The following is a 10,404-nucleotide window of genomic DNA, read 5'->3' on the forward strand; positions in this document are numbered from 1 at the left end:
AAAAAATTGAGGATACTGAACAAGTGGAGGATGAAAGAAGAAGTGTCAGGCCTAAAAATCTATCCACAGCAGATGAACAGCATTGGAAAGTGAGAGAAAAAACCCAGCAAAAACCTGACACAGGACCTGAGAGATGAATCTGGCCTTTCATTTGATCAGTCTACTGTTCAATGAAGCCTTATCAAAAATGGTCTCAGTGAAAGGGTGACTGGGTGCAGGACAGAAAAACACAAAATGGAGCATTGTTAGTCATGGATTGGTTCCTCCAGAGAGCAAACCAAAAAGCAGCAAACATCCAGAGAAGAGCTTTGAATGTCTTTCAAGAAGCCTGGACTTCAAATCCTAAAGACGACTTAAAGAAATTACAAGAAAGCTGCCTAAGACAGCTCAGGCTGTGTTGAAGAATAAAGGTTTCAAATATTGCTTTCGCAAACTATGCAAAATATAAAGAAATGAAGGGTTGTAAACAGGATTGTATACCTCTAGAAATGGATAAAGCTGAACTGGAAATCATGGGGGAGGTGGTACTGCTGTACAACTGTACCTGTGTGATGCTGGTGTTTTAGGAGCAGATGTCACATTATAGGCCTGTAAACTGAAACATGAGGCCACTGTTACCCTCCCTCATTATATTTTCTTATTACTTGTGTGTGAAGGAGCAGTCCAGGTTCAAATGTGCAGTAGATGTTTAAAATGCAGGTTAGGAAAAGTTTCAGAGGGGCATGTGAAGTTTATGTGTGCAGCTTGTTATCAGCTTAGATATGAACAGGTCATAAATCAAAATTTTAACATTAACAGAGTGATCTGTTTTAGAGAATTTGAGCATTTTCCTACTCATTATTATGAGAGAGACTGCAGCTGTAACGCCACACTTGGATATTGTTGCAGGTGGAGCTGGTTCATCGTTTACACAAAGATTTATCCCAGCAGATCACTCACATACGCGCACCCACACAGACGCAGAAGACTTTTGATATGAGACCAACACACGGAAACCAAGGCCTTGAGGCAGCCTTGGCATTTTATGGATCTGAAAGACAGATTGAGCTCAGATGGTTCAGGATTTATGATGCAAGGCGAGCAACCTGAGGGACAAGCCAACTCCTCCCTGTGCTGGCAGCCACTAGTGATAGAGAGATTTACAGTCGGGATATTACAGCTGATTGCTCATAAAGCATGGGAAAAGTAAAATGTACAGCGAGCAAACAAATTTCGTGTTCTTTTGCAGAGCCTGAAGCTGAGCTGAAGTGTTGGACGTTTGGAGTATATGTTTGACAAAACAGCTCAAAAACCTCGATCTAACAAAGATATTATAATAAAGATGTTTTTGGTGTTTGTCCACACTTCGTACTGTAGTATGTACAGTAAATCTGGAAGAGGTTGAATTTTCAACGGGCTGTCAAATCCCAATGAAATATACATACACTGCACAGATTTGTAGGGCACTGGTGTGTTTATTCAATGCTAATGAGCGCGGTTAGCCTCGCTGAGAGAGTTCATGATTGTTAATGCCGTATTTGTATTGGCCTCACACTACTCCTTCATGCTTTGTTAAGACGGGATCAGTATATTATTAAAATTAATGTTTTTGCAGACATATGGCTGAACAGAATCAAGGTTGCGTGTTTGTCTTTTTTCCCCGGGTTTGTTTTCAAAAGACTGAACCTAATGTAAAAACCAACCTCTTTGTCCTGCTGAGATTTCAGGAATGTAGAAAGCATCATCCTTGGTGAAGAGCTTAGGTGACAGACCGACCTTATTTCTCTCAACCCTGAGCTGAACTCCATTAAGGGCTGCCTCAAGTCTGTAATTTTACCGACAGCCTCTTATCATGTTTGTCTTGTCTCTTCCTCAAGGGGTTGACTGCTTGCCCACAGACAAGCTTTACTTCATTTCAGCTGGCTCTCCACAGAGACATCCGTGACTGGATAAAAAGTTCAACTGGAAGATTCGAAATTTACTTTGTACATCTCTAATCACAGCATTTCAGAGAAAAGTAGCATTTAATTCTTTCCCTGGGAATGTCTGAGTTACGTTTTCAATGGAGTGATTGCATGCACGCTAAACTTTACTTTATGAAACTAGACGGATCCAAGAGGGTATTTTAAAAAAAAAATATTTTAAGCAACATTTTTGACAGTGATTGATTTTCATTGATTGTGGGATATTATTTTACTTATGCACATTGCTTCAGTGGTTAAATCCGACATACTTGTATAATTTTCTTGCACAGCTATTATTTGAAATCCGATCAATTTTATGAGGGGAAGATGTTTTTGAATACCCCCAAAATGTATAGCTTAGTACTGCAAATGCTTAGCCCTGGAGCCACACAGCTTTGTCATCTTAGCCCAGATCAAAGCGAACCTGTCCAGTCTGACAGGAGCCAAGGCCCTCGATGAAGGCTCTGATGAGCTTGCAGTTGGAAACCAGAACTTAGTCAGCACCATGGGTGGCATAAGGCCGCAAAAGGAAGCTTTGGGTACAGTAGTTCTTAGAGATGCTCCACAAATGTGAAGTGAGATCCATATGAAGTCCTAATCGGAAAATGATGAGGGAGATAAAAGAAGATCTAAAGATGAAGCATGACTGGAATGTTGAAACAAAAGCACAGAGAAGGACATGTGGTGCTGAGCATAATGCGTCTTTAGAGAACCTCCACCCAGACGGAGCTTCAGTGAGAAATTTGTCTTGGCCCCAGCCTGAATTTCTTGTGACCTCAGAGCGCTGCTGACATGCCATGTTTCCTTATTGGAAAATAAACACTGGCTGAGAATAAAGATAAAAAAATGAAGTCACAGAAATAAAATAAACGACTTATGAAGCTGTGTGACAGTATGTTCAGTTTTATGGAATCTGTGCTTTGAAGTAAAATTTTAAAAAGTGCATATGATTTAGAGAGATTAATGAAAACTCAAGTATAACATATTATTTATCAATAAAATTTGGATGTTGAGTTAAAAAAGAATAAAATTGCACATTTTCCATTATCATATAAAGTTTATTCAGTACAGTAATAAACACAATTCATCACAGAGCATAAATGGCAGAATCAACATAAGTTTTTGAGTATAACTCATAATGTCTGCATGCATAAACCTGAGATGTGCAGGTTAAGAAAACTCTCTGAACTTCCAGTTTAATTTACAGAAAGCCTCCCTTGTTTTTCCTCCTTTATTTATAACTGGCTTCACCACTTTGACTCACAACCCTGGCATCTGATCTGCTTTGCTTTCAAAAGGCCACATCGTAAATTCCTAGACCTTGATATTTTCCCTAATTTCCCACAGGACTGTAATGATGCAGGCTTCTTTGTTGAAAGCACCTGTTCTCTGCTCAGATAATGGGCTACATTTCCATCCAGGATATACTCCCTAAGGGACACTGCAAACCTTAGACTTGAGGGTATCTAGTTGCCACGATTGCCAATGAGCGTTCACTGCAACCTTTTGAACGCTACCAGTCAGTTGTGCTCTCTGGCTGGTAGGATCTGTTTATGGAAGTGGTCAAATAGCAAGGTCGTGTTATCTTTTGAAGTTTTTTTTTTATCTGTGTACATTATGATAAAGCAGTCATCAGGGTCAAATATACTCAGCATGAATGTCTCAGGGATTTACTTCAGAGCCATGTACATTCCACAGTCTCTCCTTGCCATGTGTCACTTTTTGTTTTCTTTAAAGTTATGCAAGTACAGTCACTCTGAAGCAGCAGGTGAAAATATGATAAGATTTCTGAATGAAAGCATTCCTAAACAAGATAAATTACATTTTATTTAAAGTCAGATATCAAAGGTAGTCAGCCGATAAGCCAGCTTGTTAACTGGTAAACATTCAGTTTATCATACACCGTATCAGTCTCCTGCAAATAAGAGCTTTTGTTTAGAAGTCTAGTTTAGAAATCTTCTTCTAATGTTAGACATTAAAGCTCACACTTCTTACCCAAAATATTGTACCATGACATTAACTAAGAAATGAAGAGATGGATATATTTTTCTAAATATCTAAACATTTGATATATAACATTTCAATTCAATTCACCTGTATTTATATGGGGGTCATATGGTAAAAGCCTACAATAGTAGATTAAAAAAAATCCCCCAAGTTCAGACTTTTCTCCTTTAGCAATCACTTGGCAACAGTGCAAATGAAGAACTCCCTTTAAACAGGAAGAGGGAGGGGCAGCCATCTGCTGTTACGGTTGCGAGGTCAGGGACAACACACACAAACAAAAGAGAGAACATAGGAAAAGAGGATAAATCGCAAACTGTGAAAGAGAGGCAAAAATGACAAAAACGTAATGACATACTGGAGTGTTGCATAAACACATGGGGAGTTAAAAGATGGGAGTGGGGAAGAAGTGCTTCATGGGAAGTCCCCCAGCATACCTAAGAGATGGCTCAGGGTCACCTGATTCAGTCCTCACTGGAACATCAATTACTGTCAAAAAATTTGTGTTTTTGTTTTTAATCAAACCTGTTTTGCTCACGAAGATGGAAAAATAATACAGACAAAGACACAGCAACTGAGCAGACTATAACATAACAGCTGAAAAGTTGTTTTCGCTGCTGTCCTAAGCCTTGACACTATGAAGCTGCAAATGTTAACCTCAGTTCCAGTCACTTTGGACATTAAATGATTGAGCATATTATGCTTACGTACATAAAGGTAAACGTGACAAACACTGCACCGCTGTGCTGTCCCTACACCTTGTTTAAAATAATCAAATGAGAACCTTACTGTCTGGAACTGTCTGGGGTTTTGTTTAAAATGTGGTAATAAAAACAAAAATTAAAACAAGAAAATAAAGGTTTTTAAAAAAAGAACTAAAAAGAAAATGCCAACCAAGACTGGTAGAATTCAGTCTGATGGATGAATCATGGGTGATCACAGCTAATGTGGCTCAAGTAGAAAACTGACAGTAAGAGATCATAACCTACAGCAAGCCTTTCACTTACTCAGGTGCTGTGAGCCCTATTTTGAAATTTACCTCTTTAGTTCCACTTAAAAGGCCTGTCAATAACACACTTTATATACCATTAAGAGACTTTGGAACACACTATCTGATGGATAGTTTGTGTGGGCTTTTCCAGGCTATGACAGTCATTTTCTCAGTGGCTGTTAAAACCTGAGCTCAGCTTAGATTTCTAACTTTTATGAACATGAAGCAAAGATATGTCGAGCTGGTAGGCGAAAGCAAATGTATCTGATATTATTTAAAATAAATCTGAAAGTGAGGTGCTAAAACTGTATCATAACAGATACTGCAAACTTGATAATGAACTTGTAACCGTCTGGATATTGCCGAAAAATAAAAATTAAAGAAAAAAAAAATCAAACAACACAGATGATGCCAGGAATTCACAGCCTTTTTTGATACATGCGAAACAGCTGCCAGAGGAACTCAAATATTCTCAGTACCCTTTTCTTTGTGAGTTCATTGCTGATGACTTGTTTCTTATACTGAATACTCTACCATTTGTGCCACTGGGAGAAACCAGTGAAACAAAAGGCTGTGGTCTATGTGCAGCAAAATACAAGAAGCATCCTTATAGGGTGAAAACGAGGTCAGAACAAATGCACCATGTATGTTTTAGTTTTTTATTTGTCTAAGAGGAGAAATTAGACAGCGACTGCATCCAGATACACCGCTAACTCTATATATACTCTCCAAAAATTGCAAAAAGCATAAATGCGTCTGCATCTTTTTGCTGTTATTATAGCCACACTGACCAATATTAAAAAAGCTAAAATTATAATGGGAATTTTAGCTTGTGCAGGACTTGGCAAGGCCAGAACATCTAAGCCTGCCTGAGCTTTCCAACCTGTCACAAGGTTTTGTTTCCATGTCCAGGAGGACATCAGTATGGGATAAGACTTTTTCTACAGGATCAAGTGAGGAAATCCGCTCAGGCTACGGTGGCTTTTCCTTAAGAGAAGATAAGATGGTCTTTAGCACGGCTCCAGAGAATTTATAGACATTTTAAATGGCCTTAGCTAGAGTCAAAGACCTTGAAGGAAGACTAATGGAGTCAGAGAAGTGTCTTGATCGGCCTCTCAGCTTACCTAATAACCCTGTCATTAGATTGAAGGCTTTGCGTGTGTAGGATCTCGGTCATCCCCGCTGTTATTTGCCTTTTCTAGGACAGAGTGCCGGATGAGATCATCCATCAGTCGACTTTACCCTCTAATTGGCTCAGATCTCTGACATCTGCAGGTTGCTGCAGTAGAGACTCTTGTGCTATGCCATGTGTTTATGTTTATGTTTGTATTTGTCTATATGTACACATTAGATATGACCATAGACGGCACACAGGATGCACAAGTGAACACGCACGCAAGAGCACAGATGGTTTACATCTCCACCTGCTTCCCTCTTTCTTCACACAATTGCGAGGATGGTGAAAAGAGGTTTCTGAAAAGACGTTGACAGGACAAGGTGATAAGCGAGCACAGGATAAAGCAGTGCCATTGAAGTTCTATTGTGCAGGCAGATGTTTAATAAGACTCAGCTTTAGGGTTCTTTTTTTACCTGGCAGTAAAGTAACAGCACTCTTCACTAATGCGAACAGTCACGATGTTAAACGATTCTATATTTGAACTTTCTGCATTTTTTAATTGCATTATAATTGCAGACTGGCAACCCAAATACACAAAAGGAAGATAAGGTTGTATTTGTTTATAACAAGAGTACACATTTTAGTGGTTAACACACACACTGAATCCCATGATTGGAGTAGGAGTGTGTGCTGAGACACAGGTCTTTATTTGACTGTCTGGTTTTCATGTATGAGCTGGGTGCTGTTTATGTCATCTGTTTAGGCTGCACAATAGAAGTCTGTTAACACAGTCCAGGATGTGTAGAACAAGTCAAGCGCTCCCTTTAGTGTGTCCACTTTGCTTTTCATCGGCCCTTGTGAAGTGACACAGAGTGCAGAGTGCGTGTGTGTGTGTCTGCTGGATATTGTTTATTGTAAAGGATGACAGATGGAACAAATTAACACACACTTTTATAGAAATCTGAAAAAAAACAACAACAAAAAAACGTGCTTGGGCACCTTCTGTGCTCGTGTGCGTGTGTGTATTTGTGTGCATCTGTGTGTATCCTCCCTCAGGTGTCTTTTGTTCTAACTCTAGGTTTCATCCTCCCAAAACTGTGCACCACTTTGAAGTTTGTCAATCCCCCAGCACGGAGACAAAAAGGAGGCCTTAGAAAAAGGCTAACAATAGGGCTTATGCCCTCTTTGAAAACTGCTCTACAGTGTTTCTCAATCACAAGCAAATAAATGATCAATGTGATAATAGTTTATCTTTATAGCTCTTACAGTCAAATTACCAGCGAGCTGACTACACATCTATACAGATGCTGTAGTATTGATCATATTAAAACATATGAGTGTTCTTGAGCAGCTAGTGCCTTGATACATTATATATTGATGCTGATCTTTCTTTCCTTTTTTCTTTGGCTCTTTGGCACAAGCTTCAGTCTTGGCTTTTCTCCCACGGGTCCTTCACACTTATAAATACATGTACAGCCTACATTCATTTATACATAAACATCATAAAACAAAGTGGCTAGAGTTTGTAAAAGAGGACATAAGAGATCCTCTCTTAACATCACATTAATATCAAATAAAATACTAAACAGGATATATACTAAATCTGTGGGCGTTTTCATTATTAGTTGCTAAGTATTTTTTCCAGTGGCTTGAAATGTGGCTCAAGTCTGATTCTTCTACTGTGTGTGAACTTTAAGCGGCTGCATTACACAAGGCGAAATTCTATGACTTCTGAAATTTCTGTTAATTTTTAGACTATTTCAAACTTTTGTCACCTGCATAAATAACAATACTCGATCTGGTATGGACTGCAGTGCCCCTATGATCCTAGCTTATAGATTGGAGGCTAATATAAAAGGTTCATGAGCTAAAGTAGCACACCTGGGTCTCCCAGCCTATTAAAGTCAACCCTTTGATTCACCTGGTTTGCATTCAAAACATTATTATTATTTTATTTAACCAGAGTGGTGTGATTTATGTAGGCATTGCTGTGTGATAGGACAACTTTTCTTGCACACCCACCAAATGAGAGCGCACATGCTTCCAAGCCCACCGGTGACTCCACACATCCTTTCAAGGAAGCATTTCATTCATCCCCAAAAAATGGAACAAAACAAAACACTGTGCATCGTGTTCAGGTTTGAACGTGCCCCTGGCCTCTCTCTGCTATCCACCTGGCATCGGCCTTCTTGTGTGTTTGTACCTCCAACAACCCAACAGCACATATGGCACACATCCACTGACATTTGATGTTTTGAAGTTTTGGTAAAGTTTTAATAAATTCCACTTTTTTATAAGTACATTTCATCTGTGAACTCCTGCTTCTCACTCTCCTTGAGCCAATTTGTGACAGGGGAACATTACATAAGAAAACTAATTTATCCCCTTTTTATTCTGTTTATCTGACGCTCATCCATATGAGTGTTCCAGTGTGTTTACACTTGGCAAAAACAGACTGAATTTGTCAGTAGAACCTTGGCTTCAGCCAAGTTAGATAAACACATTGTATCTCTTTCAAAACAGCAGTGTAGTAGTTTGTTCATTGTGATACTTACTTAGATAGTTTTCCCATTTTGTGAGCTCTGAATGTGGAAAATGTCTCAGTGACACATCCACATGAAAACGGCATTACTCATTTGCACGTCAAATGAACAAGCTTTTTGGACTTTAACTTTACTGCTGATGCTTCGATACTTGAACTCAACAGTTCAACTTCCACTCAGAGGTACAAGTACACAGAGCAAAGATAAACATGATCTGTACACAAAGTGGAAAGGGCAAACCACAAGTGCATAGCTCCAACCAAACCCCTTGGTGCACACAGTTTCCCAAACAGGTTATCTTGTGCCTGTGTCCTGTGGAAGTGCAACTATTAGGATTAGAAAACACACACACACTTAGCCGCACACCACACGCATATCATATATAGCAGTGTCTGAGAGATGAGATAAGGGGCTTAGATGAAGGGGGCAGGGTGGTCTCTGGCAAAACTCTGACTGACATGGCAGCTCTGGGGTAATCTTGCTAATCCTCTGCTAGCTCAGGGGTGCAGTGGGACTGGAGGCCTTTGACCCTGCACCAGAAGGAGGTGCTAACACAAACACACTGAAACAAACTTTTGTGCTTCCAAATTCACAATCACGCATCTTCATCGTTGTCGTGATTGCCGTGGCCTCACCCCCACAGCCTTAAGGGGTAAATGATTAACTTTTATGGTTCGTGATACCGTTTGTTTGTGTGGAACTACACGTTCACATTTTTGTGGCGTTAGCAGGGCCGTTCGGAATCATTATGAGGCAATTAAAGGTGACTCACGTGAACCGGTTATAGCACAGAAATGTGGGAGGCTGTCAACAAACAGCTGATCTTTGATACACGTTTTTTACGGTGTTAGTTGGATGTATGCTTGTGTCAGTAAGTTCTAAAGTTATAAAAGCTGTGATGGCTTGATCTCCCTTGACAGAAACACGTATGTAGTAATGTGCTTCCATTTGATCAGTAGGTATTTAAAAATCACACGGGTCAAATGTGCAAATGAGATAATAGCGTAATTAGTATTCCCTTGTTTTTAAATAAATAAATAAACACATTTTTGATCTATTTCTATTTAGTTAAAATAAAAATAAAAATTACCTACTGCTTTCCTTGGTGGTTCCCTGTGCTAAAGTAAGCCACCTGTAGATTAAATTGTGCCTTAGACCAAAGAGAGACCTCCTCTGTTATTATAATCATAAATACTTCAACTTCATTCTTTCATAACTAATTATTTTTATTTATATATTTATTTATTTTTAAAAAGGCATATTTTGATTTTATTAAAGTTCCGCTCCAGGCTGAAGTTCGTGTGTGTTTTGGTGAGTTTTTTTTTTTTTTTTTTTTTTTTTTGCTTAGTCTACATTCAGCGCTTCACCTGTATCAAAGTAGACCAAGGCTGAAAGAAAAATCCCTGAACTTTCAAAATAAAAGTCAAGTGATATGGTAGAGAAAAGAGGTTTCTGGCCGACTTCTAATGTGCACGGAGGGGAAAAAACAGCAAAAGAAAAAGAAAATGTCAAAAATCTTCCAAAATTTGAAATGTGTGTTTTTTTTTAAATAATATTATTGTGTGTAATATTTTTTAAGCACAACCTGAATCGATGTTGTTCTAGTAATAAAGATGAACAAATCACAGCAAGTACCAAAGGGTGGCACATATTATCATATGAATGTAAATTTCAGCCTAAATTATGATCAGTGTGTGCTGTAATGTGAGTACATAGGTTTTTCTTCTTCTTCTTCTACTTATTATCATTATTATTATTATTATTATTTGCCTATGGATAATATCCTACCATAGATTTAAAGTTATG

Source organism: Simochromis diagramma, unplaced genomic scaffold (genome assembly GCF_900408965.1).
Source record: "Simochromis diagramma unplaced genomic scaffold, fSimDia1.1 OVJJ01000321.1, whole genome shotgun sequence".
Lineage (NCBI taxonomy): Eukaryota > Metazoa > Chordata > Actinopteri > Cichliformes > Cichlidae > Simochromis > Simochromis diagramma.